Source organism: Narcine bancroftii, chromosome 1 (assembly GCF_036971445.1).
Source record: "Narcine bancroftii isolate sNarBan1 chromosome 1, sNarBan1.hap1, whole genome shotgun sequence".
In the NCBI taxonomy this organism is placed as follows: Eukaryota; Metazoa; Chordata; class Chondrichthyes; order Torpediniformes; family Narcinidae; genus Narcine; species Narcine bancroftii.
The window spans coordinates 471061130-471079076 of NC_091469.1; the positions used below are offsets into that span (position 1 = coordinate 471061130).

General features: G+C 50.2%; 1 protein-coding gene across 16 annotated transcripts in view; it reads left to right on the plus strand.

Annotated features, from left to right (window-relative positions):
* Positions 1-17947, plus strand: part of lmbr1 (limb development membrane protein 1) — a 305384-nt gene that overhangs the window by 11186 nt on the left and 276251 nt on the right. The window lies entirely within an intron of this gene.

The following is a 17947-nucleotide window of genomic DNA, read 5'->3' on the forward strand; positions in this document are numbered from 1 at the left end:
GTTTTAGTCATGTGGCAACAGGAAAGGTATCAATAAAATAAAGTGTGCAGAGAAAACTTACAAGGAATTTGCAGGTCCTGAGGAGCTGAGTTTAAGGGAAAGGTTCAATAGGTTTGGACTTGATTCCATGGACCATTGGAAGTTGAGGGAAGTACACAAAATTTGGAAGTGAATGCAAGCAAGCTTTTTCCACTGCAGTTGGGTGAGACAACAATAGAGGACATGGGTTAAGAGTTTAAGGGGAACTTCTTCACTCAGAGGCTGATCAGAGTGTGGAACAAGCTGCTTGTTATGATTTCAGCATTTAAGGGAAATTTGGATGGATTCATAGATGGAAAGGCTGTGGTCCAGCTGCAGGTTGATGGGATTATGTGGATCAAAGAATTTGTTTGTGCTGTAGTGTTCTACAATGTGACAGCCAAGGAAACACCAATGCCTCTGTTCCTCAGAAAGTTAAGGAAGTCAATATTTTCCAAATGACACTTCAATTTTGGTTAATGTAGCATTGAAAGTATCCTATCGGCATCACAGCCCAAGATTACAAGAAATTGCAGAGTTGCAATTGTAACTTGGATCATTCCACAAACAAACCTCCCCTCCCTTGATCCCTGTCGACACTTCCGGCTGCCTCCTCCAGCAGCCATCATAATAAAGGATTATAGTTAAAAACACAGAAGCACTGGAGGAACAACAGGTTCAGCCGCCCGTTCCCTCCAGCCACCCGTTCCCTCCAGCCGCCCGTTCCCTCCAGCCGCCCGTTCCCTCCAGCCGCCCGTTCCCTCCAGCCGCCCGTTCCCTCCAGCCGCCCGTTCCCTCCAGCCGCCCGTTCCCTCCAGCCGCCCGTTCCCTCCAGCCGCCCGTTCCCTCCAGCCGCCCGTTCCCTCCAGCCGCCCGTTCCCTCCAGCCGCCCGTTCCCTCCAGCCGCCCGTTCCCTCCAGCCGCCCGTTCCCTCCAGCCGCCCGTTCCCTCCAGCCGCCCGTTCCCTCCAGCCGCCCGTTCCCTCCAGCCGCCCGTTCCCTCCAGCCGCCCGTTCCCTCCAGCCGCCCGTTCCCTCCAGCCGCCCGTTCCCTCCAGCCGCCCGTTCCCTCCAGCCGCCCGTTCCCTCCAGCCGCCCGTTCCCTCCAGCCGCCCGTTCCCTCCAGCCGCCCGTTCCCTCCAGCCGCCCGTTCCCTCCAGCCGCCCGTTCCCTCCAGCCGCCCGTTCCCTCCAGCCGCCCGTTCCCTCCAGCCGCCCGTTCCCTCCAGCCGCCCGTTCCCTCCAGCCGCCCGTTCCCTCCAGCCGCCCGTTCCCTCCAGCCGCCCGTTCCCTCCAGCCGCCCGTTCCCTCCAGCCGCCCGTTCCCTCCAGCCGCCCGTTCCCTCCAGCCGCCCGTTCCCTCCAGCCGCCCGTTCCCTCCAGCCGCCCGTTCCCTCCAGCCGCCCGTTCCCTCCAGCCGCCCGTTCCCTCCAGCCGCCCGTTCCCTCCAGCCGCCCGTTCCCTCCAGCCGCCCGTTCCCTCCAGCCGCCCGTTCCCTCCAGCCGCCCGTTCCCTCCAGCCGCCCGTTCCCTCCAGCCGCCCGTTCCCTCCAGCCGCCCGTTCCCTCCAGCCGCCCGTTCCCTCCAGCCGCCCGTTCCCTCCAGCCGCCCGTTCCCTCCAGCCGCCCGTTCCCTCCAGCCGCCCGTTCCCTCCAGCCGCCCGTTCCCTCCAGCCGCCCGTTCCCTCCAGCCGCCCGTTCCCTCCAGCCGCCCGTTCCCTCCAGCCGCCCGTTCCCTCCAGCCGCCCGTTCCCTCCAGCCGCCCGTTCCCTCCAGCCGCCCGTTCCCTCCAGCCGCCCGTTCCCTCCAGCCGCCCGTTCCCTCCAGCCGCCCGTTCCCTCCAGCCGCCCGTTCCCTCCAGCCGCCCGTTCCCTCCAGCCGCCCGTTCCCTCCAGCCGCCCGTTCCCTCCAGCCGCCCGTTCCCTCCAGCCGCCCGTTCCCTCCAGCCGCCCGTTCCCTCCAGCCGCCCGTTCCCTCCAGCCGCCCGTTCCCTCCAGCCGCCCGTTCCCTCCAGCCGCCCGTTCCCTCCAGCCGCCCGTTCCCTCCAGCCGCCCGTTCCCTCCAGCCGCCCGTTCCCTCCAGCCGCCCGTTCCCTCCAGCCGCCCGTTCCCTCCAGCCGCCCGTTCCCTCCAGCCGCCCGTTCCCTCCAGCCGCCCGTTCCCTCCAGCCGCCCGTTCCCTCCAGCCGCCCGTTCCCTCCAGCCGCCCGTTCCCTCCAGCCGCCCGTTCCCTCCAGCCGCCCGTTCCCTCCAGCCGCCCGTTCCCTCCAGCCGCCCGTTCCCTCCAGCCGCCCGTTCCCTCCAGCCGCCCGTTCCCTCCAGCCGCCCGTTCCCTCCAGCCGCCCGTTCCCTCCAGCCGCCCGTTCCCTCCAGCCGCCCGTTCCCTCCAGCCGCCCGTTCCCTCCAGCCGCCCGTTCCCTCCAGCCGCCCGTTCCCTCCAGCCGCCCGTTCCCTCCAGCCGCCCGTTCCCTCCAGCCGCCCGTTCCCTCCAGCCGCCCGTTCCCTCCAGCCGCCCGTTCCCTCCAGCCGCCCGTTCCCTCCAGCCGCCCGTTCCCTCCAGCCGCCCGTTCCCTCCAGCCGCCCGTTCCCTCCAGCCGCCCGTTCCCTCCAGCCGCCCGTTCCCTCCAGCCGCCCGTTCCCTCCAGCCGCCCGTTCCCTCCAGCCGCCCGTTCCCTCCAGCCGCCCGTTCCCTCCAGCCGCCCGTTCCCTCCAGCCGCCCGTTCCCTCCAGCCGCCCGTTCCCTCCAGCCGCCCGTTCCCTCCAGCCGCCCGTTCCCTCCAGCCGCCCGTTCCCTCCAGCCGCCCGTTCCCTCCAGCCGCCCGTTCCCTCCAGCCGCCCGTTCCCTCCAGCCGCCCGTTCCCTCCAGCCGCCCGTTCCCTCCAGCCGCCCGTTCCCTCCAGCCGCCCGTTCCCTCCAGCCGCCCGTTCCCTCCAGCCGCCCGTTCCCTCCAGCCGCCCGTTCCCTCCAGCCGCCCGTTCCCTCCAGCCGCCCGTTCCCTCCAGCCGCCCGTTCCCTCCAGCCGCCCGTTCCCTCCAGCCGCCCGTTCCCTCCAGCCGCCCGTTCCCTCCAGCCGCCCGTTCCCTCCAGCCGCCCGTTCCCTCCAGCCGCCCGTTCCCTCCAGCCGCCCGTTCCCTCCAGCCGCCCGTTCCCTCCAGCCGCCCGTTCCCTCCAGCCGCCCGTTCCCTCCAGCCGCCCGTTCCCTCCAGCCGCCCGTTCCCTCCAGCCGCCCGTTCCCTCCAGCCGCCCGTTCCCTCCAGCCGCCCGTTCCCTCCAGCCGCCCGTTCCCTCCAGCCGCCCGTTCCCTCCAGCCGCCCGTTCCCTCCAGCCGCCCGTTCCCTCCAGCCGCCCGTTCCCTCCAGCCGCCCGTTCCCTCCAGCCGCCCGTTCCCTCCAGCCGCCCGTTCCCTCCAGCCGCCCGTTCCCTCCAGCCGCCCGTTCCCTCCAGCCGCCCGTTCCCTCCAGCCGCCCGTTCCCTCCAGCCGCCCGTTCCCTCCAGCCGCCCGTTCCCTCCAGCCGCCCGTTCCCTCCAGCCGCCCGTTCCCTCCAGCCGCCCGTTCCCTCCAGCCGCCCGTTCCCTCCAGCCGCCCGTTCCCTCCAGCCGCCCGTTCCCTCCAGCCGCCCGTTCCCTCCAGCCGCCCGTTCCCTCCAGCCGCCCGTTCCCTCCAGCCGCCCGTTCCCTCCAGCCGCCCGTTCCCTCCAGCCGCCCGTTCCCTCCAGCCGCCCGTTCCCTCCAGCCGCCCGTTCCCTCCAGCCGCCCGTTCCCTCCAGCCGCCCGTTCCCTCCAGCCGCCCGTTCCCTCCAGCCGCCCGTTCCCTCCAGCCGCCCGTTCCCTCCAGCCGCCCGTTCCCTCCAGCCGCCCGTTCCCTCCAGCCGCCCGTTCCCTCCAGCCGCCCGTTCCCTCCAGCCGCCCGTTCCCTCCAGCCGCCCGTTCCCTCCAGCCGCCCGTTCCCTCCAGCCGCCCGTTCCCTCCAGCCGCCCGTTCCCTCCAGCCGCCCGTTCCCTCCAGCCGCCCGTTCCCTCCAGCCGCCCGTTCCCTCCAGCCGCCCGTTCCCTCCAGCCGCCCGTTCCCTCCAGCCGCCCGTTCCCTCCAGCCGCCCGTTCCCTCCAGCCGCCCGTTCCCTCCAGCCGCCCGTTCCCTCCAGCCGCCCGTTCCCTCCAGCCGCCCGTTCCCTCCAGCCGCCCGTTCCCTCCAGCCGCCCGTTCCCTCCAGCCGCCCGTTCCCTCCAGCCGCCCGTTCCCTCCAGCCGCCCGTTCCCTCCAGCCGCCCGTTCCCTCCAGCCGCCCGTTCCCTCCAGCCGCCCGTTCCCTCCAGCCGCCCGTTCCCTCCAGCCGCCCGTTCCCTCCAGCCGCCCGTTCCCTCCATGTTTTTAACCATAGAATGCTGTGAGACCTGCTGAGCTCACAGTGTCTGCAGATTTTAGTGTTTCACAAATGTCCTTCTCCACCCTGCAATTCATGAAGTACTGGTATCAGGGTAGTCCTGGGGAAAGGGGGAGCTGTTCCTTTGGGGCCGGCTTTATGGGAACCCTGCTGAGGTCACTTTTTTGGCAAATCTCATAAATGGGTTTATTTGAGAGGATGCTGAGGGCAAGAAGGGCTCCTGAAGGGGTTTTGGGTTACTGAAGGCTTCCTGATTGCATTGGAGGGTTGGACCTGGAGCTTGGGCTGCTATTGGATTGAACAGAAATTTCTGTGGCTGTAGGAGCCACGGACACTCAGTGTCTCCAATTGGACTCTTTTGCTTCTCTTTCTCATTGTTAGGGATGCTAGGTACTGCTCATAGCGACTCAGTTTGCCTTGCGGCTAACAAATATTGAAGCATTTCATGTATATTAGAATTTGGGGCATCCTTGGAACCTTTGGCTCATGATCTTGTCAAACAAATGTTGTTGAATATTCCATCAAACTCCTACAGGTATAATGACTGGTTGCATCAAGGCCTGGTTTGGTAATTTGAATGCCTCTGAATGCAGAAAACTGCTACAAGTAGTATGACCTTCCCTGTCTTGAAGACATTGTGAGATGCTGCCTCAAGACATTGGCCATTTTAGCGCATGTTGTCAGTCCTTTCCTTTGACTTGGCTTCGTGGACAAAGATTTATGGAGGGTATGTCCACGTGTGCTGCAGCCTCGTTGGTGACTGACAAGTCCGATGCAGGACAGGCAGGCACGGTTGCAAGGGAAAATTGGTTGGTTGGGGTTGGGTGTTGGGTTTTTCCTTCTTTGTCTTTTGTCAGTGAGGTGGGCTCTGCGGTCTTCTTCAGAGGAGGTTGCTGCCCACTGAACTGTGAGGCGCTAAGATGCACGGTTGGAGGCGATATCAGCCCACTGGCAGTGGTCAATGTGGCAGGCACCAAGAGATTTCTTTAAGCAGTCCTTGTACCTCTTCTTTGGTGCACCTCTGTCTCGGTGGCCAGTGGAGAGCTCGCCATAGAACACAATCTTGGGAAGGCGTTGTCAGTGGTTTATTGGAAAAGTACTGCAGTGTGAACATCCAATGGGATGAGTATCTAAGATCTTGGTGAGCATCAAGGCAAACAGTGAAATTGTTTAATCAGTAGGGTTTAGGTGTTGATTAGTGTTGCATCAATTCAAAATATTAATTTTGGGGTGGCACAGTTAGTGCACTGTTACAGTGCCAGTGAGTGGAATTTGAATCTGGCGCTGTCTGTAAGGAGTTTGTACATTCTCCCCATGTCTGTGAGTTTCCTCTGGGTGCTCCGCCTCCTTCCATCGTTCAAAACATGCCTGGGTTTTAGGTCCGTTGGGCTTAATTGGGAAGCACAGGCTTGTGGGCCAAAAGGGCTTGTTACTGTGCTGCATGTCTAAATTTAAAAATGTAATTCTTGAATCTATCTTAAGCCTTGGTCAGCACTGGAGTGTATCTGATGTCCTACATTTAGCTTTGGGCATGAAACTTGAGAACCCTCAAAATTAATTGAGATTCTTAAAGGCTTAACTGAGAGGATTGTAAGCTAGGTTTATGTTTTTTGATTTTAAAAGCTGTAGTCTGGATTCTCCCTGCACACTATTAACACTTTGTACATGTAGTCTACTAGTTTTATCTATACAAATGTTACAATTTTACAAATCAGGAGAAAACTAGATGATTTGTGAGGCTTGTTTTGCAAGCTAAAGTTTGAAATTCAAAAGTTGTAAGCATTTTGAAGTTGTCATCTGTAACAATATCTGAGCCCTTAATTTGTTTTCAATTTGCATTGCTATTTGTCACAAATTAAGTTTTGTTTGCAAGTCATACCATTTAATCTGCAATATGTTATTTAAGTTGAAACTTTGTGGTATGAAGAATGAAACTCTGGGTGACAAATTGTGATTTGAAACGGAAGCTCAGATTTTTCACAAGGGTATGTTTAAATGAGGCAAATCTGTGTCAAAATACATGTTTGTATGAGGCATAGTTTGGAATATGAACACAAGAAATAGGAGCTGGATTAGGCTCCACCATTCAATGTGATCATAGTTAATCTGATAATTGGCTCATCTTCACCAACCTGCCTTTTCACCCATCTCCCTCAATTCCCTGAATCTATAAACATCTATCCAACCTTGTCTTAAATACATTTACTGAGGTCACCTCTTCTGCTTTAATGGGCAGTGAATTCCACAGATTCATCAGCCTCTGGAAATTGCAGTTTCTCCTCATCTGTCCTAATTTTACTACCCTGAATCTTGAGGCTATGTCCCCTTGTTCTTGTCTCCCTACCAATGGAAACAATTTAACTACCTCAATCTTATCTATGTCTGTCATAATTTTATGTTTCTCGAAGATCCCCTCATATTCTTCTAAATTTCAGCAAGTATCAGACAACTCAATCTCTCCTCATAGGCCAATCTCTTCATCTCTTGAATCAAACTGGTGAACCTCCTCCGCACCACCTTCAAAGCCAGTACATCCTTCCTCAAATAAGGAGACCCGAGCTGCACTCAATACTTCATATGCAATCTCAGCAGTACTTAAACAGTTGCAGCATAACCCTGCTCTTGAATTTAACCACTCTAGCAATGAAGGCCAACATCCCATTTGCCTTCTTGATAGTCTGCTGCACCTGGAAACTAACTTTTTGTGATTTATGCACAAGCACTCCCAAGTCCTTCTGCATGGCAACATGCTGCAATCACTCACAATTTAAATAATATCCTGTCTTCCATTTTTCCTTCCAAACCTCAAACTTACCAACATTGTACTCCATCTGTCAGACCCTTACCCAATCACTTAAGCTTTCTGCAGACTCTGTATCCTGTGTACAATTTGTTTTTCCACTCAATTTCGTGTCATCAGCCAACTTGGATGCCCTTACACTCTGTCCCGTTTTCCAGTTCATTTGTTTACTGTGAACAGTTGTGGGCCCAACACCAGCCCCAGCGGTATCCCGCTCACCACTGATTGCCAACCAGAAAAGCCCCTGCACCCAATTTTCTGCTTCCTCTTTCCATGTTAATACATCACCCCCAATTCCATGCATCCTTATCTTGTGTACGTCTTTTATGTGGCACCTCATTGAACAGATTCTAGAAATCTAAGTAAACAACATCTATCTGCTCCCCTCTACTACACTCATTATATTTTAAAAGAACTCCAGTAAACTTGTCCACTTGGACCTGCCTTTACTGAATACATGGTGCACCTGCTGATTGATCCATTTCACTCAAGGTGCTTCGCTATTTCTTCTTTAATAATAGCTTCAAGGATTTTTTTCAACTACAGATGTTAAACTAACTGGCCTATAGTTCCCTGCCTTTTGCCTACAACCTTTTTTGAATAGTGGTGTTACATTTGCTATCTTCAAGTCCACCTGGATCTGTCCAGAGAATTTTGGTAAATTACCACTGAAGCCTTGACTATAACATCTGGATTTTCTTTCAATACCCTGAGGTGCATTCCATCAGGATCAGGGGACTTGTCTATCTTTTGACCCTCATGTGTTCTTTAGAGATGGCCATTACATCCAGGTTCTCACCTCCCATCTTTAACATCTGTCTTTGTCTTGTTGGATGCGAATATCAACACAAAATAGTAATTCAAAGCATCAGTCATCTCCTTGTTATCCAATTTCATTTCTCTCTTCTCATCTTCCAAGAGTACAACCTTCACTTTAGTTAATATAATAAAAACTTTTGTTGCTTTTTATATTTTGTGCTAATCTTTTATTGTTGTCTACCTTCCCTTTCTTTATTGCTTGCTTCATGGTTCTTAATCTTCTGGTCTTTGAATGCACAATCTTTTAGTTTGATGCCTTCCTTGATCTCCTTAATTATCCAAGGCTGGTTTCCCCCACACTCACTGTCTTTTTAAAAAAAAAACAACTGGTAATCAATTTTGTTGAGCGCTGCGAAAAATCTATTTTCAATTCCTCAACTGTTCCTCAAACAACCCTCCAAGGTTGGATGTGTACATGGAGGTGAGGGGGGGGGGGGGGGGTTGGAGGGTTATTGGCAGAGAGCGGGAGGTTTGAGCTAGTGGAATTGTTCTATTGAACCGGTGCGGACTCGAAAGGCCGACATGGCCTGTTTCTGCTCCGTGAATGGTTATATGATTATCTTCTTCTTTGGTCTTTGGCTTGGCTTCGCGGACAAAGATTTATGGAGGAGTAATGTCCACATCAGCTGCAGGCTCGTTTGTGGCTGACAAGTCCAATGCGGGACAGGCAGACACGGTTGCAGGGGAACATTGGTTGGTTGGGATTGGGTGTTGGGTTTTTCCTCCTTTGTCTTTTGTCAGTGAGGTGGGCTCTGCGGTCTTCTTCAAAGGAGGTTGCTGCCCGCCGAACTGTGAGGAGCCAAGATGCACGGTTAGAGGCGATATCAGCCCACTGGCGGTGGTCAATGTGGCAGGCATCAAGAGATTTCTTTAGGCAGTCCTTGTACCTTTTCTTTGGTGCACCTCTGTCACGGTGGCCAGTAGAGAGCTTGCCATATAACACGATCTTGGGAAGGCGATCGTCCTCCATTCTGGAGACGTGACCTACCCAGCGCAGTTGGATCTTCAGCAGCGTGGATTCAATGCTGTCGGCCTCTTCCATCTCGAGTACTTCGATTTTGGAGATGAAGTCACTCCAATGAATGTTGAGGATGGAGCAGAGACAACGCTGGTGGAAGCGTTCCAGAAGCCGTAGGTGATGCCGATAGAGGACCCATGATTCGGAGCCGAACAGGAGTGTGGGTATGACAACAGCTCTGTATACGCTAATCTTTGTGAGGTTTTTCAGTTAGTTGTTTTTCCAGACTCTTTTGTGTAGTCTTCCAAAGGTGCTATTTGCCTTGGCGAGTCTGTTGTCTATCTCGTTGTCGATACTTGCATCCGATGAAATGGTGCAGCCGAGATGGGTAAACTGGTTGACCGTTTTGAGTTTTGTGTGCCCGATGGAGATGTGGGAGGCTGGTAGTCATGGTGGGGAGCTGGCTGATGGAGGACCTCAGTTTTCTTCAGGCTGACTTTCAGGCCAAACATTTTGGCAGTTTCCGCAAAACAGGATCCCGATTTTGCCTCTTTGCACAGGAGAGACAGGTAAAGTTAGTAATCTTGTAGTTCGTATCCTCTTGGAAAGAGTGAGCACAGTATGATTGAGTTTCTCATACAAATGGTGGGTACAATAGTTTAGTCTAAAACAAATGTGCCAAAACAAGGTTAAACTACATGAGCGAGGAGTTGGCCAGTGTAGAGTGGGAATGCACGTCAGTTATAGGCTGTTCAAGAAAATCATCCCATATACATTCTATGAAGTCCTCCTCAAGGTTGCCTCCGCTAACCTGATTCATCCAATCCACATGAATGTTAAAATCATCCATGATAACTGCTGTTCCATCCTTGCATGCCTCCAATATTTCTTAGTTTATTGCCTGTGCCACTGCATTATTATTGGGTGGCCTATGGACAACTCCCACTAGTGATTTTTTTTTTCTTTCACTGTTCCTAATCTCTGCCCAAGTGGACTCAACATTTTGCTCCTTCGATCTTGCATCATCTCTCATTATTGCCTTGATCTCACCCTTAACTAAGAGCTCTACCCCACCTCCATGCCTGTCCTTCCTTATTATCTGATATCCTTGGATATTTAATTCCCAGTCCTTTCCACCCTGTAACCATGTTTCTGCAATGGCTACTAAATCATACCCCTTTGTACTGATTTGTGCCATAAATTCACTGACCTGGTTTTGAATACCATGGGCATTCAGTTAAAGTGCCCTTGTAGAACATTACAGGTCAGAAACAGATCTTTTTGGGCTTTCTAGTCTGTGCTGAACTATTTTTTGCCTTGTCCCACTGATCTGCACTGAGTCCATAGTCCTCCATACCTCTTCCAATTCTTCATAAATGATAAAATTGTGCCTGTATTCACTACTTCAGCTGGCAGCTCATTCCACACTCCTAACACTCTGTGTGAACAAGTTCCTCCTAAACCTTTCCTCTTTCATCCTTAACTCATGTCCTCTGGTTTGTGGAAAAAGCCTATCTGTGTATACCCCTCAATTTTAAAAAACTTCTATCAAATCACCCCTCATACTTCTACGCTCCAGGGAAAAAAGTCCAAACCTTTTTAACCTTTCCCTGTAACTCAGTTCCTGAAGTCCAAGCCATATCCTAGTAAATCTTCTCTGCACTCTTTCTATCTTAATGATACCTTTCCTGCAGTTAGGTGACCAAAACTGCACACAGCACTCCAAAGTTGGCCTCAGCAATGTCTTGTACAGTTTTAGCATAACATCCCAACTCCTCTACTCAATTCTGTAATTTGATTTATGAAGCCAATATGCCAAAAGCTGTCTTTACAACCCTATCCACCCGTGATCCCACTTTCAGGAAATTCTGTATCTGTATTCCCAGATCCCCCTGTTCTACTGTACTCCTCTGTGCTCTACCATTTACCATGCATGTCCTTTCTTGGGTTGACCTTCCAAGATGTAACACCACACTCTTGCCTGCATTAAATTGCATTTGCCATTTTTCCAATTGGTCCAGATCCCTCTGCGAGCTTTGAAAACCTTCTTTCCTGTCCACAGCACCACGAGTCACAGGCCTCCAGTCTGATAAGCAATTATTCATCACTACTCTCCTACTTCTCCTGTCTAGCCATTGTTGAATCTGGTTCACTACTTCACCATGAGTACCTAGCATCTGAACCTTCCTGACTAACCTCCCATGAAGGACCTTATCAAAGTCCACGTGGACAACATCTACAGCCTTTTGTCAACTTTCCTGGTAACCTCCTCAAAAAATTCCATAAGATTGGTTAAACATGATCTACCAAGCACAAAGCCATGTTGATTATCCCTAATCAGTTCCTGGCTATCCAAAGAATCTGATCTCTTAGAACATCTTTTAATAATTTACTTGCTACTGACATCAGGCTCACTGGCCTATAATTTCCAGGGTTGCTTTTGGAGCCTTTTTTTTAAAAAAAAAACACAGAACATTCTCTGGCACCACACCTGTGATTAAGAACACTTCTGCCAGAGTCCCTGCAATTCCTACATTATCCAAGGGAATATCTTGTCAGGACCTGGTGATTTATTCACCCTTGTTTGCTTCAAGAGAGCAAACACTTCCTCCTTTAATTTGTTGAGGTTCCATACCTTCACTGCTTGTTTTCCTTCCTTCCCACGATTCTGTGCCTGTTTCCTGAGTGAACACTGATGAAAAGAAACCATTTAAGATCTCCCCATCTCTTGACTTCTTACAAAGGCAATCACTCTAATCTTCAAGGGAACAATTTTATCCCTTACTATCCTTTTGCTCTTAACATGCATAGAAACCCTTAGGATTTTCCTTCATGTTGACTGCCAAAGCAACCTCATGTCTTTTATCAGAATTTATTGTCACAATGGCTCAAGAAATTTGGTGTTTTGTGGCAGCATTATAGTGCAAACATTCATATAAACCACCCAACAACAATAAATAAAAATAAATATAGTGTATGTAAAGTAAGGCAGTATTTCATTCATTGAATTTTCGGGAATCTTATGGCAGTGGGGAAGAAGCTGTCCTTGTGTTGCTGAGTGCATGTCTTTAGGCTCCTTTAACTTCCCACCCCACACCCCCGCCCCTTGAAGAGGTCATGGTCTGAATGGTGGGGTCCTTGAGGATAGAAGCTGCTTTGTTTTTATTAAAATAAAACACCACCTCTTGTAGATATCCTCAATGGAGTGAAGTCTGGTACCTGTGAGGTTCCAGGCAGAATTAACAACCCTCTGGAGATTTTTTTTTCTTGTCTTGAGAGTTGGCATCTCCATACCAGACAGTGATGCCACCAGTCAGAATGCTCTCCGTTGTACACCTGTAAAAGTACAACAGCTGGCAATCCTTGTTTGTGATTCCATTGACATGGAGGCTCCAGGACAGATCCTTGGAGATGTTGACACCCAGGAATTTGAAGTTCTTGACCATTCCACTATTGAGCCCTCACTGAGAATTGGGTTATGTTCCCCTGACTTCCTTCTGTTCACATTCATTTCCTTGGTTTTGCTAACATTGAGCACAAGTTTGTTGGCATGACACCACTCAATGAGCTGATCTATCTCTCTCCTGTTTGCTTCCTCATTGCTGTTGTGTTTCTGCCAATAACTGTGGTGTCATTGCCAAAGTTGTTGATAGCATAGGAATTTTGTCTCGCCATTCAGTCACGGATGTATAAGGAGTAGACCAGTGGGCTCAGCACTCATTCTTGAGGTGTGCCTGTGTTGATAATCAGTGAGGAGGAGAGGTTGTTTCCAATTCATACCGACTGGTCTTCTGACGAGGAAGTCAAGGATCCAGTTGCAGAGGCATAGAGTTTGTAGCTTCTTGACCAGCACTGAGGGAATAATGGTTTTGAAGTCTGAGCTGCAGTCGATGAAGAGCAACTGCAAGTACAAGTTGCTGTTTTCGAGATGATACAGAGCTGAGTGGAGAGCCAGTGATATTGTGTCTGCTGTGGAGTGATAATGGCGATAGGGGAATTGCAGTGGGTTCGGATCTTTGCTTGGGTACATGCTAATTCTGGCCATGACCAGCCTCTCAAAGCATTTCATCACAGTAGATGTTAGTGCTACTGGGCGATAGTCTTTGAGGCAGCTCATTCTACTCTCTTGGGAACTGGGTGATTGATTCCCTTTTGTAGCATGCCTTTTTTTAGCTTTCCTGATTCCTTTCTTGAGATTTTTCTTGCTTTTTTAAAAAAAATTATTCTTCAAGTACCTCATTTACTCCATGTTGCCTATACACCATTTTCCAAACCAGATCCCCACTATCTCTCAAACCAAGGTTCTCTATGCTTGCTAACCTTGTCTTTAATCATAACAAGAACATGCAAACTAAAAATTTAATCTTTGAAGGTCCTCCACTTAACACATACTTGCCCGAAAACAACTTATCCCAATCTGCTCATTCTCTATCCTTTCTCATTTCTTCAAATTTGGCCTTACTCCAATTTAGAATCTCAACCCAAGGCCCAGACTTGTGCTCTCAATAATTAACGAAACTAATGGAATTATGATCACTGGACCCAAATTCTTCACCTACACATACTTCTGTCACCTGTCTTTTCTCGTTCCATAGTAAGAGATCCAGTATTGGACTCTCTCTAATTGGTACCTCTATGTATTAATTTGGAAAACTTTCCTGAACACCCTTGACAAACTCCAAGCTATCCAACCCTTTTACAGTATGGGAATTCCAGTCATATGTAGAGAATTAAAATCTGATTATCACAACCTTGTGTTTTCTGCAGCTCTCAACAGATTTTCTCCTTCAATTCTCGTTGACTATTGGACAGTCGATAATTCAACCCGATGATTGTGGTCATACCTTTTCCATTCCTCAACCCCAGCGATGAAGACTCAGTTGACGAGCCTTGAGCATAGCTGTGACATTTTCCCTGAAGAGGAATTCCACTCCTCCTTCTTTCATCACTGCCCACCACCACCCTCCTCCCCCCCCCCCCCCCCCCCCCATCTCATCTAAAGCAGGGCTTCCCATACTTTTTAAGCTCATGAAACCCTTTTAGGGAACCCTATAGTAAGAAACCGGAAGCCAACCGGAAGTAGAGTGGGATCAACACAGATGTACCCCAAGGATGCATGCTTAGCCCTCTGCTCTACTCATTTTACAATTGTGACTGTGTGGCTAGGCACAATTCCAATGCTATCTGCAAGTTTGCCAATGACATCACAGTTGTTGGCAGAATCACAAACTTCAATGAGGAAGTGTAGAGGAGGGCAGTAGATCAGCTCGTTGAATGGTGGAACGACAACAATCTTGCACTCAACGTTGGCAAAACCAAGGAGATGATTATGGACTTCAGGGGGAAGTCAGGGGAACACAACCCAGTCCTCGGAGGGCTCAGTAGTGGAGGGTGTCAACATCTTTGAGGATCTGTCCAGGAGCCTCTAATGTTGATGCAATCATGAAGAAGGCTCACCAGTAGTTATACTTTGTGAGCGTCTGAGGTGGTTTGATATGTCACCAAAGACTCTCAAACTTCTACAGGTGTACTGTGGAGAGCATTCTGGCTGGTTGCATCACTGCCTGATATGGAGATGCCAACTCTCAGGACAAGAATAAACTCCAGAGGGTTGTTAACTCAGCCTGCAATATCACAGGCACCAAACTTCATTCCATTAAGGACAACTAAATGAGGCAGTGTCTTCAAAAAGCAGCATCTATCCTCAAATACCCCTACCACCCAGGCCAGGTAACTCTGCTACCACAGGGGAAAAAGGAACAGGAGCCGAAAGACAAACTCTCAGCGGCACAAGGACAGCTTCTTCCCTGCTGCCATCAGATACCTTTCATTTAAAAAATATGGCCAGCCTTACGCCAAAAGAAATCCGAGACTCATTGGTTGAAAATGGTGTCTTGAGGCCTGACATCTGCGCTGCTGACATCAGGCCTCAAGTTACCATTTTGTTAGGGTCGAGGCAACTGTTTGCTGCCATTTTAGGAGCACAGATTTAAAGACAGAACTCTTGGTTCCACAGAACCTAGTTTGGGGGAACTTTGGTCTATTGCATCAGAAGCCCAGAACATTGAGGTGTTAGTTCTGGCCTCCTGCAATCAGTTTTCGCTAATAGCCACAACGTCATGATTCCATGTTCCAACCGATGCTATTAGCTTGTCTGCCTTTCCGATAATACTCCTTGCATTGAAATAGATGTACCTGAGAACATTTCCGCTACATTCAACCCATTGACTTCTAACAGTGCTTGCAGCTTTCACATCTTTTCCCTCCTCCACTGCTCTATCTGCTCTGGCACTCTGGATCCCATCCCCCTGCAAATCTAGTTTGAACCCACCAGAGCAGCACCCGCAAACCTTCCTGAAAGGATATTAGTTCCCCTCCAGTTCAGATGCAAACCATCCTGTTGGAACATGTCCCACCTTCCCTGGAAGGCAAATGATCCAGAAACCTGAAGCCCTCCCTCCTGCACCATGTCTTTAACCATGTGTTAAGCTGCATTGTCCTCCTATTTCAAACCTCACTACCATTTGGGACAGGTAGCAATCCTGAGATCACAACTCTGGAGGTCCCCTCCTTCAACGTAGTGCCTAACTCCCTGAACTCTCCTTGCAAGACCTCCTAGATGGACCACGACATCTGGCTGCTCACCTGCCCTCCAGAGAATGCCACCCACTTGATCTGAGATATCTTGGATCCTGGCACTAGGGAGGCAACATACCATCCAGGATACTCTATCCCTTCCACAGAACCTCTTAATTGTTCCCCTAACTCTGGAATCCTCTATCACTACAGCTCACCTCTTCTCCTCTCTTCCTGATCACCATGGCTTGTCCCTTGTAGGTACTCCCCTCAACAGTATCTGAAATGGTATACTTGAGGGGGAACAGTCACATGGGTGCCCAGTACTGTCTTCCTGTTTCTTTTTCTTTCTCTCATGCATTTACCCTTCTACTGTCCCTGTAACTCCTGTCTGTTGCCCCTTCTGTCTCCCAAATGATCCAGAGTTCATCCAACTGCAGTCCATTAAATCGGCTTGTGAGGAGTTGTAGCAGGATGCACTTCTTGTAGATTAGGTCGTCATGGCTACTGCTGGCTTCCCTGACAACCCACACTCTGCAAGAGGAGCATTCCCCTGCCTTAGCTGCCATTCCCACTGTTTATGACTCAAGGAATAAAATATGACGTCTAAAACCTGCCCTGACCTGTTGAATCCTTTTTTCCTTGAAGATGGTGGCCCTTCAACTGCTGCACCATCATCTCAGCTTCCTTTTTTTTCTGAAGCCAAAGCCTTTCCACTCTGACTCAATGCAGTCTCTCACTTTTTTGTGATTTTCAAGACACATGACCTCAATTGCCCTTCAATGCTGTCTGCTGAGGCTCTCCTTTTTCAACCCTTTTGTTTTTGAAGTTGAACTCGATTGCCAAATCAACTACTCATCTGTGTTCAACTGTTGAACGAGATTGCCCAAACCATCGTCCTTTTAAAATCTGGTAACCTTTTCCTCTTTTGCACTTGACTTGTAGCCCCTCCTTATTTTTCTCTTTTTAAAAAAAAACTTCTGCTTCTATTTTTTTCACTCTTTTACTTCATCCATCCTTCTCCAATCTGTTGAACCACCCCCACAATTCAGTTTAAAGCCCTGTCCTAGTGATGTGATTCACCAAGATCCAGGACCATCATGGTTCAGATAGAGCCTGACCCCTTTGAACAGTTCCTTTCTTCCTCCATACTAGTGCTAATTTCCCATAAATTGGAACCCACTTCTCCTACACCAATCCTTGAGCTATGCATGTATCTCTCTAATCTTCTGGACCTTGTGCCAATTTGCACATGGTAGTAATCTCGAGACTATCATATTTTTGGTTCCGCTTTTTACTTTGATTCCAAGCTCTTCAAATTCCCATCGCAGAATCTCTTTCCTGTTTCTCCCGACATCAATGGTACCTGACGGACCATGACAACTGGAATTTGCTCTCCCACTGCAAATTCCTCTGCAAGTCAGATAAGTCATCCCAAACCCAGGCAACACAGCCATCAGGATGCTCTATCACTGCAACAGAGAATGTTGTCTATTCCCTCAACTCTACAATCCCCAATTATCACAACATTTCTCTTCTCTTCCCCCACCCCTACTCCCACCGAATGGCTTACTGAACCACAGTACCAGTTAGGTCCCAAAGCTTCCACTCTTATCCACTTAAGGAGAAAGAATCTTAAACTTGTGAGACAAGATCACTGGGTGAGACTTCTCTAGCACTGTCTCTTGGATCCCACTACCTGCCTCACTCCCATTTATACCCACTTGTTCCTGACCACAGGTCAAATTTGAGGCAGCTATTCTTTTGGGTGTGACTGCCTCATGAAACACAGCATCCAGGCATATCTCCCCCTCCCTGATGTGTCATAGTGTTTGAAGCTCAGATTCCAGGTCACTAATTTTGAGCCTGAATTCTTGCTGCAGATGTAGTCATCATGAATCACCACAGGATCCACCTGCTCCACACCATGCAACAACAACACATCACATGATCCTGCATGCCTACTTTATTTAATTACCTCTAATTTGATTTGTAAGTTTTACCTGTGTGACAGAATATAGGTATGTTTTTGGGAGATAAAATAGGGCAAGGTTTGTTAATGTGAGTCACACACTTTAAAACAGATCTTATTTGAAATACTGGAGCTCTGCTAATGCAAGACATATCGGTCCCACAGCCTTTGCAAGAGCTTTGGAGAGTGCCCAGGATACTTCACTAATTGATTGTTGTTAACAAAAAGGCAACAGATGAAAGAGATTGTCGGAGTCACAGATTATCTGGAAGAGAACTTGGTCATGTGGTTTTGCAAGCAGTGAGAGTCAAACAGGCTTTCTCTCTGAGAGAGAGATCAGTTCTACAGTGATACAAGTCAGCAACAACAGCTGGGACTGGAACAGGACAAGCTGGCAAGCTTGTGAAAACCCCATTTGGAAGACAGGTTGTGA